General features: G+C 42.7%; 1 long non-coding RNA gene across 1 annotated transcript in view; it reads right to left on the bottom strand.

Moving 5' to 3' along the window:
* Positions 1 to 7,368: 7,368 nt before the first annotated feature.
* LOC147031402 (uncharacterized) overlaps positions 7,369 to 22,726 on the bottom strand; it is a 126,818-nt gene continuing 111,460 nt past the window's right edge. The window contains exons 4-6 of the long non-coding RNA XR_015051844.1: positions 14,442 to 14,520; positions 8,103 to 8,309; positions 7,369 to 7,914 (exon numbers count right to left, since the gene is read on the bottom strand). This is a non-coding gene — a long non-coding RNA (uncharacterized LOC147031402). The remainder of the gene's footprint in view (positions 7,915 to 8,102; positions 8,310 to 14,441; positions 14,521 to 22,726) is intronic.

The raw sequence follows: 22,726 nt of genomic DNA, 5'->3' as shown, positions 1-22,726 counted from the left end.
GCTGAAAGTAAGGCCCAAAAATTTGAGTGACTGAACTTTCTCAAAAGGATTGTTGAGAAAGTAAATGGGAGGGTTTACCAAGCAGTCCATTTGGAGAGAGACAGTGAGTGTGTGAGTTTTCTCAGGATTGAAAGATATATTCCAAGTGTTTGAGCAGTTCGTGATTCTATCAAGGTCTGCAGAGAGGTAAGAGGCCGCTGCTTGCTTATCTGAAGGATGGGGATGTTACGGCAGTGTGGACTCATCAAGAAAGAGATGAAGAGTCGCAGGGAGATCATTGATTAAGATTTGGAATATGGTTAGGCCAGAATGCTGCCTTGTGGCTCGCCAGCCTTGAAAGGGAGACAATATGAAAGGCTAAGATCAGCTTTGGCGGCCATTTTCCAAAACGGCCGCCATTCTACTTTAACAACATGGGATATCTGTCATTGATATTCTCTTTGTAGGTTTCTCAGAGGTGATAAATAGGTTTCTCATCACCAACAAGCTGGGGCTGGCGGCAAACAGAGGATGGGTCGAACGAACCGCTCTGGACCACACTTCCTGAGGCTTCAAAAAGCTGCTTTGAGCTGGTGTCGTACGGCTGCAAAAAAGGCTGTAGAAACCGCTGCAAATGCAAGAAGGCTAATCTGCAATGCACTGGACTGTGTGCTTGTGAAGGAGAATGCCAGTAGACAGACACAGTAGACACAGACTGAGATATCGGCCTAGCTTAGAATGTGCAAATGCAAAGTCGCATTGCTTGTAAAAGTGTTGACTTCTTGATCCAGAGCCAGTACACTTGAGCTAAGAAACTCATATTGTACTCGACTGATGTATGCGTGTACCGTGTGTCCTGGTAGAATGGTAGTAGACAGTAAACCGAAGCCGCTTCAAAGTGAAGTGTGCAATAATTTGACTACATTTTCTGAGTTTGTCATGATCACGATTATCAGTTCCCTTTTCAAAATAGAGTAAAGTATGTAATATATAATGCAATTTTTGTTGATTCCAAACCCATTAAATGTGATGAATATCATTTGACTCTTGTTCTCCAGGCAATAATGGGGACTTTTCAGCAAAAAGTTTCAGGAGAGCAGCAATTTACAAATCAAATAATGGCTTTTTTACCGAAAATACTGGCTCATAATATTTGAATTTGCCTTTTCATGGTCAATTTACTGAATTTTACACTTTCCTTATATCTACCACCAATACAATAAGAAAATAAGAGCATATAGCCAATTTCGCTAAAGTAGAATGGCGGCCATTTTGGAAAATGGTCGCCGAAGCTGACCAAGGCACAATCTCGGGTGGCTCCATATCTAGAATTGTTCGGAATACATTATTCTATATGTCTACCAATTTTGGTGCTTTTATGCAAATTTGAACAATTGATCTGAAATATCAGACTATGCTGCTAGACTAATAACCAATTCCACAGAGGAGGATTTGCCATTGGGAGAAATCTGGGGTGGAAAGTTTACAGATTGAGTCAGTTCCATGGAGTCATAGAAGTCTTTTGCTGAAAGGCAAAGTGCTAGTAAGAGAGGTACAATAATACCCTGATTTACGTCGCCTCTTTTTATGGTGTTTTGCAAATACGTCATCATATTATTACCACTTCTCGATATTCGTCATCTGAACTCACTGGTACAACGTTTTAAAAGCCATACCTTAAATTCTCGAGCACTTTCAGAACTTACAAGACTGATACACCAAAATACATCACAAAAGTACCAAGTCAGGAGATCGCAAAATCGTTGAAAGAACTACTGTAGTTTGCTTCACACATAAAGAAATGTACTGGACTGTAGAGTGGCTTAGAGGCAATGTGAAAGTGTTACCTGAGAAGTGAAATTACATGTTATTCATCAAATGGACGCAGGTGAAAGTGCTTTTGATGTTGCCGGGTTATTAAGTTTTCCTCCGATCGATTAAATATGCCCACGTTCATTGAAGGAGTAAGAAGAATATGTACCACCAACTTCGAACGCTTCTGGAAGAGGTTTATTTTAATTTAAATATGTCTGGTTAATGTTTTTTTTTTAAAATATGTTTGTGAACTTCAATATAATTGTCATTATTCAAAAAAAAAGTGTAATATCATTACACTTTTAAAGGTAAAAAGTGAAATCTCTATTATAATACCAAGCTTGCACACTAAAAATCGGCTCGCCGTCACACGATCCCTATGAAATTGCTGTGGCACTTAGCGGACATGCCGACAATGTTTGGGAAGTCTTGGCGTTCCATAGTACCACTTGCATTTTGCACAATGCGTACTTTTGTTATTCCCCGTGTACGGTCTGTCGTCTGCTACCAGCTATGTTGTACTGCTATCCCGTGCATGTGCACGGGTATCGCTAGTATAATATAATACCTGAAGTGCTAATGTTCGGACACATCCTCTGCCCCCCCCCTCCCCACCCTGCAATACCAACACCCAGGTAATTTGTATGGTGAAATTTAAATTACCACACATGAGAAAGAGAGAGTTGGGATGAGCGTTTAAAAGTTGGTCAATGTCCTCTGAGAGCTATAAATGGAGTTGTCATTGTTTGGAGGATGGTACAACAAAAACAGACAAACAAGAGGCATCAACAGAGGGGAAGTCACAATCAGAAGTAAGAGTGCAGCAGAGGGGAAGTCCTGGTGTTTGGGAGGAGTAAGAGCAATACACAGAGTGAGAAATGGAGATCTTGATGTACAGGAAAGATTTCAAGTTTATAAAGGTGGCGGGCTTGGGATCCTTGGGTCCTGAGTTCAAATCCTGCTCAGCTGTTGAATTAATACCAGGTGGGGTTAACTCGACCTGTCATCCTTCCGAGGTTGGCAAAATGATTGCTAGCATGCTGATATACTGTATCGGAGTGGCGATCTGTCCAGGATTGTGTCCAACAGCCAAGGAGACTGCAAAGCAGCACCAACGCTCTGCACAGAGTATGGTCCCAATGGATGGATGGATGTACAGTGTGACTCCACTGCCAGGACGATGTTCAGTTCGATCAAATTGGATGAGACAATATTCAGGGAGAGACACAAAGGAGTCAGTGATGTCCTATGGGAGGAAAGATTCTGTTAAACAGATGATGTCCAGTTTAAAGGCAGCGGCCTGGATGAAAAGATCTGTCAGGTTGGAAAGAAGGTAGTAATGGGAAAACAAATATTGAAGGGTAATAACAAACTTTCAAGAAACATTTGGACAGGGTGAAAAGTCAGATTATACGAGTGAAAAGGAAATATAAAAAAATAACAAGGGGCCAACACACCAAAGTAAAAATAATAGAAGCAGCACAAAGGGAGACCTTCAAGGATTTAACAATGACATCGGGAAATTGTGAATCAAGGTAAATGACACAAAAATACCAAGGAAACCTGGAAAAACTTGCCATTTTTCAGGATAATTTCAAGGTGTAGTGATTAATTGCTGAATGACAACTTTTATACCTCTAACCCTAATCCTAAACGTAACAGCTACATAAAACTCAGGACGTGTCAATGTATACACGAAAGTAGAAAGGTGGTGAACCATTTCAGGGCCAAGAGGATAATTATGAGAATCCTCATCAAATTATGCATATCAACCCATTCAATTGACAGACTAGACATTTATTTTGATTTCAAGTTTATTTTGCAAATGTTCAAGCTAATTTTGTGTTAAAGTTTCTTTTGGGAAAGTACACACAGCAAGTTGGAGATTCAAACCAAGTGCAGTTGGGAATTCAGCACAGCAGAACAACATGAGTGAGCAGCAAAACAACAGACCATGCATGGAAAATTGTCGCTCTTCTATCTACCATGGAGAGATGGGCATAACAAGGTTTACCAAATGCATCAACTGAGCTACCCCAGCATTTGTGGTTGTAGCATCATGGTTAGGAGTCGAAGATATGTTAGCCATACATTTAGTGTGGATATCATATCCACATAATAGGAAAAGCTGATTATGAAAAAGATGAATGACAGAGTTATTACAAGATCAACAGATGGAATATCATCACTATCTTGTCTTCATTACACAAGAAAGTGTATTATTGTTGATCAGAGAATACATGTAAATGGTTTCTGGTTATTGAAAAGAAAAAAAAAATCAAGTCAAATGGAATGAGACAAGGAAAGTAATGTCAAATGCCTGCCTTGGTGTTTACTGTGCTTGCACTCATCTTCAAATTATTCTCATCCACTGCCTGGATAGGGTTCAGTCCACAGAGGGAAGAGCACGTCTGCTCGAGAGAATGGAAATGTGTTCCCGCCTGATAGATCACCCCTCGTCTCGGGAAATCTCGATTGAGAAGCTTGTTCTGAAGTTGCTCATATTGCTGTCACCTCGTAAGGATCGTCTTTCCAGGTTGAGACATATTGGGTTGCGTCGGAATGAGAAATGTTAATAATGGCGTCTGGAAGTGCATCTTGGTGCAAATCAGATCTGGATTGCATGGGAATACATGAAACTCACCTGCTTACCAATTCTGCTTCAATAACAAGCGGTATATACGAGCATATTGAAGGATGAAGAGCACTGAAAAGTGGTTTACCTACAAACATAAACGTCATATTATACGTATAAGAAGAAGATGATTGATTTATTCCTCCTCTAATAACAACCGAGTTCTTGGAGGATTCCTAAAAGGGAGGAATCCTCTTAGAACTGTCTATATAGTCTGGGTTGGATCTTCAATGAAGATGGTATCAAACTACAAACGGTCACCCTGGTGTTTCACAGGCAGGGCATGGCATCAAAGAGATTGCCATCCTTTCAGAGGAGATGTTAAGCCAGCGATCCCACCTGCGAGCATTTTCCTGTGGATGTTGAAGATCCCATACTGACTTTTGGAAAAAGTAGTTCATTGTGTGCTGGCCTTGTGATATCATTATAAATTTCTGCTTTAATTAAGGAACTTTTTTGGCAATACCAAGTGACTGAGTAGGGTACGATGTTGAGTACAATTTAAAAAAAATGTTTATAACTTCTCATGAGTGCCATGATGTATTAGAATAGCAGATGGGAAAAATGAGCGAATTAATCTCAGTTCTGATCATCACAATTTTTTGGTTTCACCACAAATGCAGAGAAGGAACTTAATTTCGACCATTTTAATTAAGACCACCTCCACTTTGAGGATCTTGAGCAGATGAAACTAGGAACTTAATTTCGACCATTTTAATCAAGACCACCTCCACTTTGAGGATCTTGAGCAGATGAAACTAGGAACTTAATTTCGACCATTTTAATCAAGACCACCTCCACTTTGAGGATCTTGAGCAGATGAAACCAGGAACTTAATTTCGACCATTTTAATTTAGACCATCTCCACTTTGAAGATCTCAAGCAGATGAAACTAGGAACTTAATTTAGACTGTTTTAATTTAGACCATCTCCACTTTGAAGATCTCAAGCAGATGAAACTAGGAACTTAATTTAGACCATTTTAATTAAGACCATCTCCACTTTGAGGATCTTGAGCAGATGAAACGATGAACTTAGTCGAAATTATCTCCACTTTGAATATCTCGAGCAGATGAAATGAGGAACTTAATTTAGACCATCTCCACTTTGAAGATCTCAAGCAGATGAAACTAGGAACTTAATTTAGACCATTTTAATTTAGACCATCTCCACTTTGAAGATCTTGAACAGATGAAAGTAGGAACTTCATTGAGACCATTTTAATTGAAGCCCTCTCCACTTTATATGTCTGGTGTTGGCTTAATGGTGAGGGTGGTGAGCTTTGGATCCTAGGGTCCTGAGTTAAAATCCCGCTCAGCTGTTGAATAAAAAAATCAGGTGGGGTTAATTCGGCCTGTCATCCTTCCGAGGTTGGCAAAATGAGTGCTAGCTTGATGGTATACTGTGTCGGAGTGGCGACCCATCCAGGATTGTACCCAATAACCAAGGAGACTGCTGTAGCAGCACCAATGCTCTGCACAGAGTATGGTCCCAATCTCCTCTCCTCTCTCTCCACTTTGAAGATCTCGAGTGGATGAAACTAGGAACTTAATTTAGACCATTTTAGTTTATACCATCTCCACTTTGAAGATCTTGAACAGATGAAAGTCTTCTTCTTCTTCTTCTTCTTTCGGCTGCTCCCGTTCGGGGTCGCCACAGCGGATTATCCGTATGATCCGCATAGTGATTTAGCACATGTTTTACGCCGGATGCCCTTCCTGACGCAACCCTGGTCACCTCTTACGACACAGGGATATGGTACACCTATTTTAACCGGGGTATACACCGGCCCAGTATACTGGTACTCATTTCGCCGACCTCGGAAGGATGACAGGCTGAGTCAACCTCCTGGTGTATTAATTCAGTGGCCCAACGGGGCTTGAACTCAGGACCTTTTGGATCCCAAGCCGCTGCCCTAACCACTGTGCCAACACCAAGCTTGATCTTGAACAGATGAAAGTGGGAACTTAATTTAGACAATTTTAATTTAGGCCGTCTCCACTTTGAAAATCTCGAACAAATGAAATTAGGAACTTAATTTAGACCATCTCCACTTTGAAAATCTCGAGCGGATGAAATGAGGAACTTAAATTAAACCATCTTAATTTAGACTATCTCCATTTTGAGGATCTGGAGCTGATTAAACTACCATCCATTGTTGGATAACTCAAAGCAAGCACAGGAAGTCACGTGCTAATATTTGGTACCCTTGGCGGATGAGATAGATGTGTCATTTGCTTGATGGCCCAAGACTGCATTTTAACGATCTTATAAAATGATGCAAATGAGAACACCATATTACATTTTCTGGAAAACAGGTAAATTGAAAGTGGCCAGTCATATGCTCCATTTGGAAATATTAGAGTACAGGAAACACAATCAATTAAAGTGATCTGAACTGTTTTCATTTAAATTGCTTACCAGTTTAAATAGCTGCTCAGTCTTTATATTGTTGTGGCCAGGGGTCTGGGTGAGAAGACCACTAGGGAGGGGGGGGGGGGGAAGCTATCTCGAGTTCCCACCAGACTCCCTGGAATCGCAGGCCATCGCACACAGATAACTCCGTGACGTGGCGGGTCGCTAACCGACCGTGAACGCCAATAACTCAACCATGTGACTTAGGGTCCTCCATATAAATCGGTTACCTAATTATAATCACGTGACCTAATTACTGGGGGACACTCCCTCGGTACGCCTTGTCTGAACCGGGTAACCTTACCGGGTCAGATGCAGCCGAGTGACACTGCCAAGGACATACCTAAAAGTAATGGATCGTTGGGAATAAAGTCCCAGCTCGGCTCGGATACAGATCATGCTGGATCAATGAAAAGTGATCAATGTGATCATGCTGGATCACAAAAACGAGCTGGGAACATTTCTGCAAAAGGATTTATTACAGGCAGGCGAGGAAAAATATGTGACACAGTGAATAGATTTATTGTTGTGTGTAAGCAGGACTCGAAAGAAAAGTGTGGTGCAATAAGAAGACAAGCAATTTACAAAAGCAGACACAGAGCAGACCTATACCAATATAATTCTTCTGCAATCTTAACTTAAACGAGGACAGGCGCCATGACATACACACACACACACACACACACACACACACACACACACACACACACACACTCACACGCACACGCACACACACGCACACAAAACCCGATGAAGAAGAGAAAATGAGCAAAAAGGAGAGGAGATGAGGCTAACGGTCTCGTTATACCTTGCACAATTGACCAACCACACCACCAAGTAAGTTTTTGGGAGATGCTCCGCTGAACGATCCCTCCTTGATAATTGGTGCATTGTCTCCTGCTTGGCTATGGTGCAGCGTCTGCGTTGATCGAGAGAATGGGCGTGACTGTCACGCGTGAGGGAGGGACTTTGGTGGAGTCAGTTACATATGTGTGTATATATTCATATACACACATATGTAAACTGATTGTGACTTGTCCTAAGGCATAAATGAAGACATTTTGAGATTCCTGTGCAAGGAAAAAATAATCAGATCAGCTAAGAAGTTGCTCCTTGCCAAGGTGGAGAAAATTTTCTTTGGATTCTATTTTAAACAGTGTAAACGCAACATATTGCAGTTGAACAGACATATTCAGGAAAAAGAAGATGCAATCAAATGAAATGTGACATTTATTTTAAAGGCCCCAATTATTCACACCTTGTCGGGTCAGCCAGAGAAGGTTTTTGGCCCAAATCTTTCACGAACTAGCTGGCCGGACCTGACGTTCGATTGAAGGTGGCAGGAATTCGGAAGTTGTTCCAGGGTGCCGGCGATAACTGGCATGTCTTCGTGGAAGACACTGTGGAATCTTTGCCACCTACCAAAACCAGTGCTGGCAGATGGATTCACTGGCTTAATCTCCCTCTGATGGACAAGCGCACACATTAGCATATCACCCTGCATGTGAAATATCAGGGTAAGAATTTGTAGTTGTGCCAGGATTCAAACACAGATTAAACAGCTCAATGTGACATCTGATGTCATTCAGTTCAGTATTCTTACCCTGATATTTTGCAGGGTATTCCTCAAGTCTCTGCTATCCTGTCAATCCAAGATGAAATGATGCTGAAGGGGTCGTTAGAAATGTGATTTACCAGAACTGCCTTCATTCGAGGTAAGGTCACGATTGCAAAGCAGAGTATCCAAGAATTGGTGGCTGAGCAGGTCAGCAGCTGAGCTTTTCTGAGTCATGTGATGGCACTTGGGTATATTTTATGGTCAGACTTCATGCCCTCAACATCTCTCCACCTGGAAATTGCAATCACCATGAACTGGTATCTGTATACTACAGACTGCACAGGTGGATATGTGATTCAGCAAAAGCCAGATCATAAACGTTTGTATTCCTCTTACTTTTCTCCGATTTCCTTCTCAACAATTACTGTCACTCTTCGAAAAGTTTTCGAATATCTGTGTGAAACATCTATAATGTTTCTGAGGCAAAGATAGCGGCTTTGTATGATATGCATAAGTGATTCTAAATCATTTTCTCTGGGCGTCGTCATCGCAAAATCTATAATAAAACGTAAAAGATCCAATCAAACAGGAGGCCTTAAAATAATGACAATCTGATTCTCTACAAGAGTTTGGGATTGATATGTTTACTCCTGGTTTCACCTGAATAGTGAACCACATTTCACCTGCAGATTGTAAAACAAAATGTGCATCTTTTAGTGAAAAGCATGAAATTTGGTGCAGGTGACCACTATCAAATGTGGAATCAATTTCAAACCACCCATCGATGGAATACACTGGGGGTTAAAGTCCCCACCCCCCCCCCCCCAACTCGTTGGTTACCCTGTTATTGGTTGTATGATTAAGTCACCAAATATTTACTGGTCATTACATGTTTGGCACTCTGCACATTAGGCCATATAAGAATGATAATGATCATCTCTGGGAGAATATGGAGGGACACATCGTTGTTATTGGGGGGAGGGGGGGCAGAAAACCAGTGGGATGGATTGGGGAGAGAATCACTGGCCTACAATGGAGAGAATCACCGGCCTAAATTCCCATTTTTCTTTACTTGATTAATATTAGTGTAGTATATTACTAAATTATTCAGACTTTGAGAGAGAGAGAGAGAGACAGAGACAGAGACAGAGACAGAGACAGAGACAGAGACAGAGACAGAGAGACAGAGAGACAGAGAGACAGAGAGACAGAGAGACAGAGAGACAGAGAGACAGAGAGACAGAGAGACAGAGAGACAGAGAGAGAGAGAGAGAGAGAGAGAGAGAGAGAGAGAGAGAGAGAGAGAGAGAGAGAGAGAGAGAGAGAGAGAGAGAGAGAGAGAGAGAGAGAGAGAGAGAGACTCATAATATCACCACGATCCAAATTACTCATTCTAATAATTATTTTGAAGCTATCAAGGAGGGTTCAAGTGTTTGGGTTACATTGTGTTTAGAACACTTGTTTAGAAGAACATTTGTCCTGGGCTAGAACGATTGTCCATCTGATGTCTTCCAACCAATCTCCGAACAGCTGAAAAGGGAGGAAAAAAAATCCAACGCATTTGTTGTTAAAAAAAACACCTTTGGGAAAGATGATCCTCTCATGCTACTTGACCTTTAAACACTTAATTTCAAATGACTTACCTTCAAAATTGCCTTTTCTATATGCAGACCCCCAAACATCACCACAAAGATGTCTTCTCCATGGGTAATCGGCCAAGGCAGCTGAATTTGCTTCACCAGTGCGTACAGTGATTGATCACCAGCAGTCACTGGGACTTAGCCAGGATTGAAAAACTGAACAACTGCATTTACAATGTCCATGGAATGGTTGATTCTGGCCGCTGAGTGTGCATTGTCTGTAAATAAAGGTGGAAGTGCAGTAAGAGCAGGTGGAGGTACAAGAGACCACTGCATATGAGAATGGGAGGCAGACCAGGTGATCCAGTCGTTTTTGTCCACTTTATCCTTCTCATGCTGAAGAGTTGTGTGGTGCCTTCAAGACTACCATCCTTGATGTTGCCTGTGGTTGTCTTGGAACCCCCAGTCAGCCGAAAAGGAACTTTGTCTCCCAAGTGATACGATTGACCAGTCACAGGGCCAGACTTGATGGCTCAGCTGAGCTGAGCTGCTCATGGAGCTGAGGCATAAAACTGCATGTTCATTGATGGTAGACAGAAAGACTGATATGTGCAGACTCTGTGAAGAAGTAGAGTATCACCTTTGGTCAAGTGATTCTCATCCTGCTTACAGAATAATTTGTGCATTGCGTTCCTCCAAGCCCATCCCTCGGTGTACTGCACTTAGAGTGGAGGGTGATGAGCTCTTGACAGAGGAGTCTGAAGTGAAGGCCCACTGGGCCAGTTACTTTGAGCAGCTTTACCAGGCTGACCCACCAGCTGTTGAGATGGATGGCAGGGGTTTTAGTCTCCCTACTGCTGACCATCCAATCAACTGTGGTCCACCTTCGTCTGTGGAAACACAGGCTGTGGTGAACCGGTTGAAATGGGGTGAAGCTCCTGGGATCTGTGGCATCCACGCTGAACTTCTCAAGGCTGGTGGAAATGCTGTACTCATGTCAATGCATGCAGTTCTGTGCTTTGTTTGGAGCACAGGCATCATCCCAACTGACTGGAAGGGAGGCCTTGTTGTCCCTCTCTGGAAAGGGAAGGGTGATCGCCAGTACTGCAACAAATACTGAGGGGGTGATGCTGCTCCCGGTGCCAGGCAAGATCTTTGCTCGGATAATAATTATTGACAGGGTTCGCCACCATCTGCTTTAGCACTAGCACCCAGAGCAGTAGGGCTTTACACCAAAGGTCAACGATTGACTGTATCCTTGCTCTTCGGGTTCTCACTGAATGCAGGCGAGAGTTTCAACAGGGGCTGCTCGCAGCCTTTCATGATCTCCGCAAATGTTCAATTCAGTGATCAGGATGTCCTCTAGAAGATTCTCAGTCTGCATGGGATGCCACCAAAACGGATCAATCTGATGTCTGAACTATACTCTGGTACTGAGAGTGCTGTGAGATGTGGTGGTTCCATGTCTGACTTATTTTCAGTTGCTACTGGAATTTGTTAGGGGTGTTTATTGGCCCCCACACTTTTCAGCTGGATGGACTGGATTCTGAGGAGGATATCATAGAGATCAAGCTGTGGCGCATCGTGTGGGAATATCAAGATCTTTGACTTTTTCATAGATAAAGCAGTCATCTTTGTGAGGATGCTGGATATCCTGATGGAGACCCTGGAGGTGCTGAATGAGGAGTCAGAGCAACTGGGATTATGGGGTTCCTGGGTCAAAATTAAGACCTAGGCTTTCATTGACACCTTGGATACTGCTATCTTGTCTGTTCCTGTTTGTGGTGAGGATGTTGAAGTCACAGAGAGCTTGCCCTGCCTTGCCAGTGATATTCATGTCTCTGCTTGTTGTGAGCCAGAAGTCATTAGACAATTGGGTTGGGCCTGGGGAGTCATGGATTCACTTGATCATGGGGTGTGGTGGTGTCGGTACCTTTGCAGGAGGATGAAAGTCCAAGTCTTTAAGTCCTTGGTGCTTCCAGTCTTACTCTACGAATGGGAGACTACAAATCTTTGGGCTCTGACCAAGGATCTGAGATGGAGACTCAACTCCTTCGGTACCAGGTCGCTTCGGAGAATCTATGGCTATCACTAGTCAGACTTTGTGTCTAACAAGCACTTGCTGAGAGAGACTCAGATGAGATTTATTTATCTGTATAGTCCGTGGGCATCATCTGCGGCTGTATCGACATGTGGCTTGTTTTCCTGACGCTGATCCTGCTCACCAGATTCTCTCAGCGAGGGAGCCTCGTGAGTGGAGGAGGCCAATTGGCTGACCACATGCCTCTTAGTTGCAGCAGATTGATCAGAATATTAAGGAGATGGGGATGGGCCAGGCATCTGCCTGGGGGATGGCCAGATGAAGGCCCCTGGAGTACTGGCAGAAAGAGGACCATTGATGTGCTGCTCTGGCGCATGCTCCCATACCTGACCTGACCTGACGCCGATATTTGGACATGACAGTGACCATGTGCTTTGGCTATGAAGGGTATTTTTGATTTATTGATTAATCAAACAATTGATTAATTACTTAATTTTCAAAATGTTACAGAATCGGATGAAATAGTGGTGGCTTAGATATACTATTCAGCAATTGATTGAGAAATTAATTATTTTATGATAATTATTTACTTATTTTAATTAAGCAATTAATCAATCAATTATTGTACATTGCTCCCTCCCAATTCCAACTCCATGTGCTGCAAGGTGTCATGTCGTGCCCTGAGGGATTTGTTATTTAATTATTTGGCATGGGGGCTGTGTACTTTGAATATACTGCTACTTGTATAAATAGAAATTGCTGAAAGGTAAAGGAAAGGCAAATTCATTTGAGATATCTCAGAGTACGCTTAAAAGTAAATTTCCTGATCCTATGGACCAGGTAGTATAGTCATCAAGGAAAAAAAAGACATAAATGTTGTAGCTCCCATCACGTTGCTTTGATAATTTTTGCAATCTGGAGTTAAAGGGCAAGGCCATATTTATTACAAATAAAATTGGCCGCCAGTCTACCAGTCAGCCATCTTTGATCAGATCACAAAATAAAGTGAGATGTAAGTGTATGCCATTGTGTACTGTGCTTGGACCACATTTGAACAAAATCAGACAATGCATGTCCGAGAAATGGTTGGGGACACGTTTAAGTTACAAAATGGTCACTTTTCGGCCATCTTAGATGTGATCTCGAAAAAAAATGATGCAAGCCATGACGTGCATACGTAAGCCATCATTCATTATCTGTGTGCCACGTTTGAACAAGATCAGTGAATGCATGTCCGAGAAATGGTTGAGGACGTGTTCGATACTGAGTTTTTTTACAACTAAAATAGCTTCCAGTATACCAGTTGGCTATCTTTGATCAGATCACTAAATAAAGTGAGATGCACGTGTGTGCCATTGTGTACTGTGCTTGTGCCAAGGTTGAACGAAATCGGACCATGCATATCTGAGATATGGTTGAGAACACATTTTAAGTAACAAAATAGCCGCCAGTCAGCCATATTGGATCTGATCTCGAAACAAAATGAGATACTAATATAAGCCATCATTCTTTATCTGTGTGCCAAGTTTGAACAACATCGGTAAATGAGTGTCCAAGAAATGGTTGAGGACGTGTTCATCATCGGCTTTTTTTTAACAACTAAAATAGCCGCCAGTCGGCCATCTTTGATCACAAAGTGAAACAAACTGATGTGCATATGTATATCATAATGTGTTGCCTTTGTGCCAAGTATGAATAAAATCTATCCATACATGTCTGAGATATGGTTGCGGACGCACGCACGCATGGACGCTAAAATTGCGACAAAATCCTTAAGCCCCCGTTTCAGATTAACTCCAACGGGAGCTAATACACAATAAAGCACCCATAAATACCATTTAATAACAAATTTATTATCGGGTCAAATGACCCCTTGTAAGCTCTGCAAATGGTGCTTTTTAGGCCTGGCTCATCTTATATTGATCATAATGGTACAAACTGTAATTGTGCCAAATTTGATGCTTTTAACACAAAATACACAATTATTTCAATGTAAGCTCCTTGAATGGGCACTGTACACACACACACACACACACACACACACACACACACACACACACACACACACACACACACACACACACACACACACACACACACACACACACACACACACACACACACACACACGATGCCCAATTCTCAGTCTCTTTGGTGACACGAGCGGTTCCTTAATCCAGAGGAACGAAGAGCCGGTGACATTTCTTTGTGTAAATGGCAGATAAGTTGATGTGGCTTAGAGGCAAAGGAAAGGCAATATTCCAGATTGCTTTGTGATGGCGGCATTTACACAAAACGTCTCAATCATGGCTCCTGCACTTGATGGGTTAATTACATCCACAGAGATGGGTTGGAAAGCGAGAAGAAAGAAAAGGTTTGAAAACGCCAAAACCTCCATCTGAAATGAGGGCAAATCACCTTGTATTCAGCCGCTCTGAATCATGTGGACTTTACATTATCCAGCAGGTCATCAGTGGGACAAACATTCGAGCTGCCTCTGCAGGCCAGAAAGAATCAAGGAGATAACTGTGGGTGAAACATTCTATTGCATTACCATTCAGTTTAACGGCATTATAGTCCTGTGAAGACCAACTATCTCCTAATGTCTTTCACATTTTACTCTCCTTCCTTCAACTTCATCTCAACTTTGTGAATGGGATGTGAAAGGACATTTAAAATCAATTCAAAGGAAATTAGGGAGTTTAGGCACAGCGGATTATCCCGAAGGAGAAAGTATTTTGTCTGACTGTGGGGAGATGCGTTACATCACACCTTGTCTGCAGAATACTCACATTTCCCGAACGGACAATGCATGTTATAATAGCACAAGTTACTGGAACGAGTAATTCGCATTCCTAAGAGAAGTTTCACAAAGCAGTTGCTCAATGCTGGCTTCTCGAATGTCCCTCCTTGAGCCCTAAAGTGATTGAGAATTTGGTTTCGGATTCGCTTTGTAATTGATGTTGCAATACTTTGGATGCATGCAGCACACCATTCTCACACTCAAATTGCGATCAGTCAAATTGCGTTACAGGGAATCGGTGCTGCCGAAAGAGTTTCTTGACAAGGGCTATTCTAGGTGGTTTGCCATTGCCTTCCCAACATTATTCAGAGCATGAATTTGGTCATGATGCTGGTGATAGCTCGCTTACTCTTCATGAAGGACACCATGGAATCTTTAACATCCACCAACTAATTCCGGCAGACGGGACACCAAATTTAACGTCCATCCCAGGGACAGCGCACACATTCATGAAGCACCTTGCCTATAACACACTGGGATTGCAGTTTATAGCTGATTTGGGATTCGAACCTTGCCTGGACAGCTCAGAGGTGAGTGCCAAGCTCTCCTGCCAGACCAAGATCTCGATTTCTGCACATCAGAGAATTTGAGATTTAAAATATATATGATCATGTGTATTTAGAAAGAGGATTTTGTGGTTTTTCTTTTATGTCATGATGCTTGAAAAAAAACAAAACATGAAGAATCTCCAGAAGTTTGGAACTTACATTTATATTGTTGGAATATCAACATTCTGATAGAGTTTGGCAGTTGGAGGAGATTAGGTCGTCATGCGAATGGTTGTGTTTCTTTAACACAAACATCTGTGGTGAAGGGTCCGTGCGGATGCAGTGCAAAAGCGGATCCACGCAGACTAAGCTGACTCAATTTGGCAAGGAGGCTTGTGATGAATTTGCCAAATCATTTATCCTCCAAAGTGTTCGTGTTTGCTTCCTCAATTAGATCAGGGAGAGACAGTGAGAGAGAGAGACAGCGAGACAGTGAGAGAGAGCGAGAGAGAGCGAGAGAGAGCGAGACAGAGCGAGAGAGAGCGAGACAGAGCGAGAGAGAGCGAGACAGAGCGAGAGAGAGCGAGACAGACAGTGAGAGAGAGCGAGACAGACAGTGAGAGAGAGCGAGACAGACAGTGAGAGAGAGCGAGACAGACAGTGAGAGAGAGCGAGACAGACAGTGAGAGAGACAGCGAGAGAGAGAGACAGCGAGACAGCGAGAGAGAGAGAGAGACAGCGAGACAGCGAGAGAGAGAGAGAGAGAGAGAGAGAGAGAGAGAGAGAGAGAGAGAGAGAGAGAGAGAGAGAGAGAGAGAGAGAGAGAGAGAGAGAGAGAGAGAGACAGCGAGACAGCGAGAGAGACAGCGAGACAGCGAGAGAGAGAGAGAGAGAGAGACAGCGAGACAGCGAGAGAGAGAGAGAGACAGCGAGAGAGAGAGAGACAGCGAGACAGCAAGAGAGAGAGACACCGAGACAGCGAGACAGCGAGACAGTCAGACAGTGAGACAGCATCTTTTTATTACAAAACAATATATAATATATATATATATATATATATATATATATATATAAAATATATATGTATAAAAAATATATGTATATATATATATATAAAATATATATATATATATATATATATATATATATATAAAATATATATATATATATATAAAATATATATCTTCTTCTTTCGGCTGCTCCCGTTAGGGGTCGCCACAGCGGATCATCTGTATGATCCGCATAGTGATTTGGCACATGTTTTACACCGGATGCCCTTCCTGACGCAACCCTGGTCGCCTCTTATGACACAGGGATATGGTACACTTATTTTAACCGAGGTATACACTGGCCCCGTACACTGGTACTCATTTCGCCGACCTCGGAAGGATGACAGGCTGAGTCAACCCCCTGGTGTATTAATTCAGTGGCCCAACGGGGCTTGAACTCAGGACCTTTTGGACCCCAAGCCGCTGCCCTAACCACTGCGCCAACACCAGGCTTATTTTTTTTTAATATATATATATATATTTTATATATATTATATATATTATATATATATATATTTTATATATATATATTTTATATAAGCCTGGTGTTGGCGCAGTGGTTAGGGCAGCGGCTTGGGGTCCAAAAGGTCCTGAGTTCAAGCCCCGTTGGGCCACTGAATTAATACACCAGGGGGTTGACTCAGCCTGTCATCCTTCCGAGGTCAGCGAAATGAGTACCAGTGTACTGGGCCGGTGTATACCCCGGTTAAAATAGGTGTACCATATCCCTGTGTCGTAAGAGGCGACCAGGAAGGGCATCCGGCGTAAAACATGTGCCAAATCATGATGCGGATCATACGGATGATCCGCTGTGGCGACCCCGAACGGGAGCAGCCGAAAGAAGAAGAGAAGATATATATATATATATATATATATATATATGCATATAAAAAAAATATATATATATATGCATATAAAAAAATATATATATGTATATATATATGTATATATGTATATATATATATATATATATATATATATATATATATATATATATATATATATATATATATATATATATATATATATATATATATATATATATATATATATATATATATATATATATATATATATATATATATATATATATATGTGCGCCAGTCGGTGAAAATATACTATTTAGTGGCAGTACATTAATACTTACAACATTTCAATGAAAACCATAAATACTCAAAACTCAATAATGCATTCCAAAACAATCAAAAAAAAACTACAGGGATATCAATAAATTATTCTCATGAACTTTGCAAATCCCCTCATGACACCAAGATGTCTTTAAGTCATCAACACTCTTTTCACTTTTAGAAAAACAAAATTCAAGTTTCAGTGTTGCTGTTATTAAGGCATTGAAAAAAAAACATAACATTGCACATCACAATCGACTTTCCTTTCAATTTCTCCTTCCTCGATAAATAAATCGCCATTTTTGCTGTGGCAACTAAGAACAAAAATAATGAGTTTACTTGTTCTTTCCACCCGAAAATAAACAATCTTTGTGAGAAGGTAATTTGCATCTTTTTGCCATGTGGTTCAGCCATTGAAATAATGGCAAAAGCCTTGTGCAGTCAACATATGCATGGAACAAATTCTCTGTACAAATGCAGAAAGGGCAGCACCTGGATATGGGAGAAAAATTACTTAACCACTTATTCGAAGGAATAACCCAAATGTGCTAGTTGCCACTGTAAATCTCCAGTCCTTTTTGCAACCAGCTTACTATAGAATGAGTTCCATATAGGCTCAGATGGGAATCCTTCCGGCATTAGTCTTTTCCATCTGGCCACTTCCTTCAATGGAGAGTCCTCAAGTAGGACTCGAGTGGACAGTCTATATTGGTCTTTACTGCTATATTTCTGAAAAATATTTTTTCCTGAGCTAATGGGGGTAAATCTCTTTGACCCGGTTGTACAATTAACCCAGGAAACCCTCGGTCATTTGTTGTCAAAAACCTTTCTTGAGTCCATTTTAGTTCAAGTTGAGAACTTTTTTTCACAATTTCTCTTAGGATTTTGCCGATTGTCCTATTTGACCATATTCTTGTCATATCTGCTATCTCCGGCATTGTTTTCCACTCCAACCCGGAATAATGGTGGAGGTGTAGTATTTTGATTATGACTGATGCAATAAAGTGTTGATAAAGGTCACGGCTTCAAGGAATTGCAAGAAAAAATGGGTTGTAAAATAGGGGTTCTTCCACAAACATGTTTGTAGCATAAGTTCCCTGCTGGCGACTAACCGAAAGGCTCTGTCAAGCATTCAAAAGACTCTGATAAAATGTTGAAAGATGAGATATATCAACATGCTGGAGTTTGATCAATAAGAGTTCAAGGCTGTAACCGAGCCCACTTGCTTGTTGCAAGATGTGACGGGCCAGAAGTCGGCTAAGCAGCTGTTCCTCGTGCATTAACATCTGAGTGGAGCACAGCCGAAAAGCCATTCTGCGGCTTTTTATTTCGACAAGTCCTTGGCACCCTTCAGCCAAAGGATGGCATATAACATTTGGCTGTAACCAGTGAAAACCACTCCAGAAAAAAATCAACCAGTAGCCTTTGAACAGCCTTCAGTAGCACTTCCAGTGGTTGGAGGCAGATAAACTTTTACCACAAAGATGAGGCAACCAAATAATTTACAACTAGAACCCTAGCTCTGTAGGAAAGGTGGGGTAGGGCTCTCTTCCATAGTCTAAATCTGTTTTTAACATGTTCAACCATCCCATCCCAATTTTTGAGGACATAGAATGGGGATCCTAGGAAGACGCCTAGATATTTGACTCCCTCTTCCACCCATTTTAACTTTGAAGGCAAATGCACCAGTGGTACTAACCGTGTCCTCAGTGGATTGTTTTTAAGTCTGGGAACCCATAAGGCTTTACTCTTGTTCCAATTATAGTTCAACGAAGATGCCAAGCAAAAGAGATTTAAACACTTAACAAATGCAGAGATATCATTGTCATTCTTAATGACCAGAGCGACATCATCTGCATAAGCTGATACAACTATTGAAGGAATCCCTGTGGATATAGTTACTCCTGAAAGATTTTTCCTGAATAGAGTTAGAAGTGGTTCTATAACAAAGGAGAATAATAATCCAGAAACGGGGCACCCTTGCCTCACCCCTCTCTGTACTTGTATAGGAGAGACGAGCTCATTATTAATTTTAAAATTACTAAATATATTGCTGTACAGTAAGGATACATAGGCCCTAAAATTGGTACCAAGACCACATGCTTCCAACACATGATGCAAAAACACGTGATCAACACCATCAAATGCCTTTTCTAAGTCAAGGAATATTATCCCAAATTCTTTTTCCATGGAATCACACTCCAGCAAATCTCTGATCAAAAAATATTATCATAAATTGATCTGTTCGGGATACAGTAGTTCTGATCAGAGTTGACGAGATCACCAATTACCATCTTCAACCGACTGGCCAACACTTTTGACAATATTTTGTAGTCCGTACATAATACCGAGACCGGTCGCCAGTTCTTCATCTGCCGTAAGTCTCCAGTCTTTGGTAGAAGAGACACCACCGCTCTTCTAAAACTTAGAGGCAGTTCTCCATTTACCAAAGATGATTCCAGGACATTCAGTAACTCAGGGCCCAAAAGGTCCCAAAACGCCAAGAAAAACTCTGCTGGTAAGCCGTCAATTCCAGGCGCTTTCCCCGAGTTCAATCCAGCAAGGGCTTGCGTTAGCTCAGGCAATGTGATTGGTGAGTCCAAGCACAGATGCTGGGGCTCAGTGATGGAAGGAAAGTGAGAAGTTAAAAGTTCCATAGTTTGCTCACAAACAGTATGTTTTGCATAAAGTTTTGAAAAATAATCTTTAATGCACAACCATACATAACTGGAGTTAGCAACAATGTTTCCTCTTGAATCGAGCAGAGAAAAAACGGTCTTTTGTGATTTATTGACAAAATCCATTTGGAAAAAGGATTTGCTGGGAGTATCTAAAACCTTGATGTTGTTTATCCTTAATATTGTTGCGATTTCGCGCCCGCCGGCGTGCGAGCGGCCACGTAACTCGAATCGCGGCACGTCGCCCACCGGACGGACAATTCCGTCGTGACCCTCTCGGACTAACGCCGGGAACTAGTCACGGGTGGGCCTTTCGGCCTCACCACGATCGTGCCAATCGGCCCCCCGCGTGGGATAGGGTTGTTCGCCAAATTCGACCTACCTAAGTACCCACACGGAGGGTACACCAGGAGATCGCACCTCGCCGCAGGTCGACTTCGGACACGGGCCACTTTAAGCGACCCGTTCCGTACTATCGGGATAACCGAGTGGTGTTATCGTCAACCTCGACGGTTCCGATTAATTATCGGGCGTATTTAGCCCACGACCAACCCTTTACGTGAAGTAAGATGGAGATTCAATAAAAGAAAAGACGAAGCGAAACGGGAAAGACAGTTCAACATAAGGCACATTTATTCCGCGGCAAACGGAAAGCACACATATACAATTACAACAATTATGCACCAAAAGCAAATGTAAAAGTAACACAACAATTATGCACAAAAAGCAAATGCAACAAAAGAGACACAATACAGATCTACTACTGACTACGCGAGCACACGGCAACACTTACACAGTTTTACTTTACAGACGGCGCCGACAACACATATACTCCAAAGCAAAAGAAAAAGGGGCCACCCTCAACTACAAGGGGGCAGACGGGCCTGGGGCCGAGACCGCGTCGAGCCTACCCGTCTGGTGATGAGCCGCAAAATGGCGGCGGCGCCCCGACTCCACGCTCCTCCGCGGGCCTCGCTGGCACTGCTTGGAATGGGGTGGGAACGGGCCCCCTTCTCGCACTATCTCAGCGCGGGGGGGAAACAGGAGGGGTTGTTGATGCTCTGGGGAAAGAGGATATCTGGCTTGCTTGGGTCCCGCGACGAGCGACTCCACTGCGACCTCGACCGCGTTCCCGGCCTCCCCTCTCCGCAGCTCCCCGACAGACTCCGAACCCGGTCTTGACTGCTGCTGCTGCCACGCTTCGCCGCCGCCACAACGCGCCCGAGCCCGAAACAGAAACTCTCTCGCTGCCGCTGCCGCTGTCGCTGCCACACCTCTCCAACTCGCCCGAGCCCGAAACAGAAACTCTCGACTCGACCCAATTCACTCCACGCTCGCGCTTTATAGTGCGACAGGAGAAACCATATGCAGATTTTTGGATCAGGATCGGCTCAGGGGCGGAGCCACGCTCCCCCATTGGACGGAGGAAAAGTGGGCGTGAATCATTCCCGATCCGCGAATCTGCATATATCGATTATACTCCGACGCGCCTGGAGGCGGGCCCAAATCGCCCCGCGCTCGCTGATAGGACGGAACAGAAGTGGGCGTGAATCATTCCTGATCCGACTTCCCCGGAAAGGCCGCTTTTTGCACCCGCTGCTCGGCGCGCGCCCTGTATGAGTCCAGGATCGGTGCCCACAAGCGGTGCGGGAATGGCGGCAGAAGGAGGATAGGTGAAGGTGGTGGAGGGTTTATTGTGACGATGATGGCCATTGCGACGCTTGGGATGGCGGTGATGCGATGATTGCGAGAGCGAGTTGTGACGGTAAAGGTCGTGGCTGTTGGCGTTGTTGTTGTTATTGTGAAGCGGCGTTGCGGTTGGTGGTTGTTGTGTGATGGCGGTTGAGACGTGGTTGGTTCAAAATAAAGATAGAACAGAAAAACGGCTATCTTAAAGGGTCGCAGCCCGAATGAATGACATTTATTCCCTCTAAACAACAGGTTTGGGCTAACTACACATATACTTACAGAGATATCTCACCTATGGGACCTGAATGGTGGTTTGCGAATTTCCTCAAGCACAACAATATGATTAACATCCCTGCTGCTTTTTCTTGCGTCAGTTCTCTCAATTGGGTCCTCTTTTCAACTAATATCATTTGGTCCCTCCTGTTTCCATATCTGGCCACTTTACTCTCTAACTGTATGATATCAGCTTCTAACAGAGCCATTGTTGTATTTTTAACATTGGTAACATTTGAAGCAAACTGCTGACAAAACACTCTGATCTGTGCTTTTGTGTTGTCCCACCATAACTCTAATGAAGAAAAAGAGGCTTTTTTGAGAGTTGGATAGCCCAAAAGGTATAGAAGCCTTTTTTAAAAGAAGTATCTTCAAGAAGATTGGTGTTGAATTTCCAGTACATACTTTTATGTGAGGGTTGAGGGAAAAAGAGGCCCATGGTAACAAAATGATGATCGGAAAATAAGGATGGAAAGTGAACCGGAGAGAAAGCAGCAGTCCTGAAATGCGAGTTTATGTACCACCAGTCAAGTCTAGCAAAGGATGCTCTCCCATTAGCCCAACGTCCCCACGTATATTGAGATCCGTTGGGGTGA

The sequence above is a fragment of the Eptatretus burgeri genome, chromosome 2, assembly GCF_056783735.1.
Source record: "Eptatretus burgeri isolate ZD-2024b chromosome 2, Ebu_testis_v1, whole genome shotgun sequence".
NCBI classification, from domain to species: domain Eukaryota; kingdom Metazoa; phylum Chordata; class Myxini; order Myxiniformes; family Myxinidae; genus Eptatretus; species Eptatretus burgeri.
The sequence above is the reverse complement of the archived record's forward strand: the minus strand, read 5'-3'. Positions and strand labels throughout refer to the sequence as shown.